This window comes from Octopus bimaculoides, chromosome 7, assembly GCF_001194135.2.
Source record: "Octopus bimaculoides isolate UCB-OBI-ISO-001 chromosome 7, ASM119413v2, whole genome shotgun sequence".
Lineage (NCBI taxonomy): Eukaryota > Metazoa > Mollusca > Cephalopoda > Octopoda > Octopodidae > Octopus > Octopus bimaculoides.
In genome coordinates, this window is record NC_068987.1 from 19,699,309 (window position 1) to 19,705,492 (window position 6,184).

Sequence of the window (6,184 nt, forward strand, 5' to 3'; positions counted from 1 at the left end):
TTTGGTCAGTTTGTGTGACTGACTAACTTTGACATCTAACTTTATACTTTCTCTCGCAGAAATAGGTCTAAACAAAAAAATTACAATGAGAGAGAGAGAGAGAGAGAGAGAAAGAGAGAGAGATAAGGAGAGTGAGAAAATAGAAAATAAAAGAGAAATAGAAAAGGGAAGAAAGAAACAAGGCAGGGATGGGATGAAGAAGAAAAGATAAAGGGGTGAGAAAGAAAAGGGTAAGAGAGAGAAGAAAAAGGTTCATTAAAAAAAAGGAAGAAATAAGGAATGAGAAAAAGAGAAAAAGAAAGGCTGGGAAAAAGAGAAAGAATGAAAGGAATGGGAGAGAAAGAGAGAGAGAAAGAGAGAAAATAAGAAAACAAGGATGAAAATCTAAGAAAAATGGGGTATCATGAAGAGACAGCAGAGGATTGATAATGCTGCAGAGGTTGATAGTAAAGATGGCATGGTAATGCTATTTGGGGTTGGGTGGGGACAGGCGTAATAATGATGAGGGTGGTGATCATGGCAGCGGTGGTGGTGGTGGTGGTGATATTATTATGACTATTGCACGATATTGGTGGCTGTGTATTAACAGTATACACCGAGAGATGGTTGTGGTGGTCGCTGCTGTAGTTTTGGGTGGTATGTGATAAACAGTAATAGTAGTATATGGCATATGGTAGGAGGAGGAGTAATGGTGGTGGTGGTGGCGTTGTTGGTATTAAGACTAATGCAATGGTACTAGTGGATGAGTTAAAGTATGACATACAGTGAGAAGGGTGGTGGCCGTGGTGGTATTGTTTGGTAAACAGTCAAGTGTGGTGGTGGTGGTGGTGGTAGCTGGTGGCAAATGAATATCAATGGTAAATAATGATGGTGGCATTTGTAAATGGTAAAATTAGTATGGATAGTGATGGTAATAGTATGGTGATAATAATGGTATTAGCAACAGTATAGTGAAGTTGATGATGGCGGTGATGATGATGATGATCGTGGAGATAGAAGTGGAAGAGAGAAGTTGGTGCTGGTGGTATGTAGAAAGTCTTAAGATGAGGGCGGGGAAGATGATTATAATCATGGTAAGCAGTGGTGGAGAAATGAAGATTATTATTATTATTATTATCATTATTATTATTATTATTATTGAAATAATGAATATAAACAGCAAGAGATGGGTAGTAAAGAAAAAAAACCAAAAAAAAACCATCAGCATTGAAATCAATAGGGCATCTAAGATCTATGTGAGCAGGGGTGGCGGAGACGGCTAAGTGGCAGATACTTGTTGCTGACTGAAATATTAGCGGCAGCAGCAGCAGCAGTAGAAATATCTGATCGGCCATGTTTACAGCCATCAACATTGATATTACTACTACTACTACTACTACCATTACTACCACTACTATTATTGTTAATGGTTTGCGGCTGCTGCAACAATCCTGGCTGTCACTGCCACTGCCGCTGTCATCACCTTCGCTGCCACCCATCCTCATCCTTGTCACCGTTGTCATGATTATGACAGTCACCTTAAGAAACAAGCACATCCTAGTCACCACTTCCCAACATCACTACTACCAGCATTGTCAAAGGCAATGCTGGTGGTGGTGGTGATGATGGGGGTCTGTTCTGATCAGAGCAGCTGACCTGGGGGCTTAACACAGCAATTGCTGTCATCACACTCCACCAGTGTCCACTGTCATCACTGTCACAACCACCACCATCACCACCCACCGTTACTGTCAGCCATCATCGTTGCCATAGTCTGTCGTTACACCATAATTATACCACCATCAATGTCATAACATAAAACATATCATCGTTATTGCCAATCCTCATCACCAGAATCACAACCATTGCCACCACTGTCTTCATAGTATGACTATAGTTATCCTTGTCTCCACCACCACCGTTGTCACTTTGAACACTGTGACCACTACAAGTACAGCCACAGTCACCATGCTGTATTTGTGTAAGGCAACAGCTGTTTGCATTATGATGTGAGGGAGGAAAAAAAAAAATGAAAGCTTTGTATTTTAAGCAAAAAGCAGGAACAACAGAACAATAAAACAGATACTGACAACATCGACAATAATAAAACATCTTAAACCAGACATTACAATGGACAAGTAGAGTTGAATAACTTGCCCACACAGTGCAAGATACTCCTGCAACAAACAATAAGTCAGGAGTGATGATAATGATTAAACACAGAACACAGCACCATGCATTTTCGTGAGAGAACAGTCGACTAAATTAACCCCCGTTAATAATAGATGAACATTTTATTTTATTGAGCCTGAAGGGATGAAAGGTAAAGTTGACATCGGTGAAATTTGAACTCAAAACATAAAGGGTAGCAACTAAATACAAGGCATTTTTGTCCAATGTTCTAATAGTTATGTTAATTGACAACTGCCTGACACTCCATTGGTTACGACAACGACGAGTGTTCCAGTTGATTCGATCAACATAAGTTTTTTTTTCAGAAAGATTCAGCGTGACACAGACTGTGACAAGGCTGGCCCCATTGAATTACAGGTACAACTCATTTTTGCCAGCTGAATGGACAGGAGCAACATGAAATAAAGTGTCTTACAGAAAGGACACAATGTGCCACCAGGAACTGAACTCAGGACCCTGTGACAGTCAAGTCAAATACCCTCACCACTAAGCCACACATCTGAAATAAAAGCCATGATCTCAAATGCTGGCACCCAGGAGACTAGTTGATTATCATCACAGCCAGTACTTCACTGGAAAGATGAAAATATAAAGTGAGTTCCAGCAAGACCTCAACTCAGACAGTAGTAGTAGTAGTAGTAGACAAGGCCAGCAATTACTGAAGAGAAGAGGTGATTCAACTACACTGACCCCAATAGTTGACTAGTACTTTCTGCTACTGATTCTGGAAAGGTGGAAAAGTTGACCTCAGTAGGATTTGAACCAAGAATATAAAGAGCTGGAGCAAATCCCATTCAACATTTTCCAATGCTCTAAGGATGCTGCCAATCTAATACTCAAATAATAATAATAATAATAATAATAATAATAATGGTTTCAAATAAGGCCTGAGGCCAGCAAGTTTGAGGGACAAGGCTTAGTTAATTACTATATCAACCCCAGTACTTGACTGGTACTTTATCAAATCCCCAAAAGGATGAAAGGCTAAGTCAGCTTTGGGAGGATTTGAACTAATAATGCAAAGAACCAAGATCAAAAGCATTTTCTTTAACATTAATGATTCTGCCAGCTAGCAATCATTAATGTTTCCTGATTTAGGCATAAGGCCAGCAATTTTGAGGGGGTGGTAAGAAGTTCATTACATTGACCCCAATACTTGATTGCTAGTTTATTTTTTCAACCCTTTAAAGATGAAAGGCAATGTTGACCTCAGCATGGTTTGAACACAGGACATAAAGAGTTGCAACAATTAATGCATGGCACTTTTTCCTTAATGCACCAATGATTCTGCCAATCTGTCCAAATAGTATTTTTTTTAATTAAGCACAGAAGATGATATCTTTATGTAAATTCAGGAAAGAGTAATTTGAAAGATAAAAAAAAAGGCCGAAAATTTGGGGGTTAGAGAACAGTCATTTACACTGACCCCAGTACACAGCTGGTACTTCATTTTGATGACCTTCAAATAGATGAAAAGGTATAGTTGAATTTGGTAGGACAGACTTCAAACACAGGTAGAAGGCCACGTATTTAGAAGGACAGGGAACAGTCAATTATATGGACAGGACCCTGTACCTGACTGGTATTTGTTTTATCTGTCCATCCCACCACCACTCAGCTGAAAGTGGTAGGAATTGAACTCAGAATGCAAAGAATTTAACTAAATATGACAAGCATTTTTCTCAGCTATATTACCACATCCACCAATTCAGTCTAGGCAAACGGTCACATAGTTTTTGAGGGAGGTTTATGGTCAAATTCCACCACCATCACCCATACTTGACCAGCACTTGTTTTATTAATCCCAGAAAGATCAAAATACAAAGGCCCCTGAAAAGGGGGATATAAACTAAATACTGCAAGGTATTTCATATGGTACTCTCCAATGCCAGAAATTTGTTGGGGAGGTGAGGCATGTGATTAAATCCCCTCTACAGTGACTTGATACACAATAGCAGTTTCTCCATGCCTATGAAAGATTCCTAGAAAGAGAGAGAGTTTAGGGAGTTTGGCAAGGATAGGAGCCAGCTCTGGAGTGTATTATTTGAAGGTAAAAGAAGGGGCCATTGTGGAGACCTGTTGCCATCAACCCACACAGAAAAATGAAAGGCAAAACTGTGTGGCAGGATTTCAATACACAACAGAACAAAGGGATGTAACTAAATACAAAATGTAATTTTCTCTAATACTTAACTATCTCTGCCAATAGTAATAATATTAAATAATAATTAAACATTAATCAATAATTATTTCTATTATAGGCACAAAGCCTGACGTTTTGGAGGAGGTGGCAACTTGATTACATCAACCCCAGTACTTCACTGATACTTTATTTTATCTCCACCCTCAACAGGATGAAAGGCAAAGTTGACCTCGGCAGAATTTGAACTCAAAGAGTAAAGATGGATGAAATGCCGCTAAGCATTTTGTTCAGTGTGCTAACAATTCTGCTAGCTCGCTGCCTTAAAATATTAATTAATTAATAATAATAAAGATGATTTCTAACATAATGATAATTTCTTATAAACAGGAAACTGTTGGATGGCAAAGAAAGTAGACCTGTGGAACTTTTAACTTGGTCCTTGCGTATTACTGCTATTTATATTAACCCCCTTTCCTGCAGAAATCTACCTTGGCTGTTGATGGGGAGGGGGGAAGTATAGAGGATCAACTAAAGCTGCCTTTGGTGAGATGAGAACTTAAAACAATAAGACACCCAACTTTGAATTCAGTGAAGCACCCTTACAGTGTTGCTGCACCACACAGATGACCAGCAACCATCAGGGTTATTGTTGGTTTGGGACCTAGTACTCAATGAGATCAGTAATCCTACACCACACCTACCCTAACAGATAAGCTTCAGACAACAGCACCATCTGGAGAGTGAGTTAGCCACAAAATGGTGGCAAAAAGATGGATACCAGTAATATACTATGGTCAAGACAACAACATTTATCCACACACACACACACACACACACACCAAACCAAATACAGCTTATCTGCTACAAAAATCAGGCAATATGCTGAAGTCAAAACAAAACAGGGTAACATGATTTTTGTCTCCTCTGATTGAATATTTCTGTAATAGGAAAGAGGAAGTCTTACAATGTGTGCATAGATGTGGGGGTGACAATCATGCCTTTCTCGAAACCTTAGAAAGTATTAACAGAAACAATACTGTTAGTTCTAATAGTACAGGTACCATCACGACCACAACCACACAACATTGGCTGTCGTTGCTGGTACTATTACTACAAACAACGACAACAATGCGAGTTTACAGTTGTTCAAAGAAAGAACAGATAATATAAAGGAGAAGAATGCAAATGTGACACAATAGGGATGTTAAAAAAAAATACTACGCCTACTACAATAGAAAGATGTGTGTGTGTGTGTGTGTGTGTGTGTGTGTGTGTGTGTGTGTGTGCGCATGTGTGAGTAGGGCGACAAAGCTCTCCGACAAGGTAAACATATTGAAAGGAATAATAAAGAGACAGGAAGAAAAGATGAACACCTATCATATGGTGCAGCAGTAGAGTGCAGAAGAGTGCAGTAAGCAGTGTGGTGGTGTTGTGCGCTGTCGTCGATGTAGATGGATTGCTAACGAAGAATGCAGTTCTTTGCAAAACATTAGTCATACTGGAAGTGTATGTGTCTTTGTATACATATATACACAACGATAAGGATACATAAAATCGCATTCACAAGCATGTGTGTGTTTGTGTATATATAAATCATCACCATATATATATATATATATTCATTTTTGAACACATACAAGTACATTATGTGTGTGTGTGTGTGTGTGTGTGTTATACACACTTGTACATTATGTAAGTGTTCAGTTGTGTGTGAGAGAGAGCGAAAGAATTGCTAGTTGCTGATTCTCACAGAAATGGCTTCTAGTAAAAATTAAAGAAATAAATAAAAAATGCAAGCTTTCAGCTGTTTAGAAACACACACACATACAATTACCTACCATACTCACACACACACACACACACACACAC

At 38.9% G+C, this 6,184-nt stretch overlaps 1 protein-coding gene across 10 annotated transcripts in view; it reads right to left on the minus strand.

The window, feature by feature from the left end:
* LOC106872891 (probable phospholipid-transporting ATPase IA) overlaps positions 1–6,184 on the minus strand; it is a 427,279-nt gene that overhangs the window by 201,748 nt on the left and 219,347 nt on the right. The gene's annotated exons all lie outside the window — the stretch shown is intronic.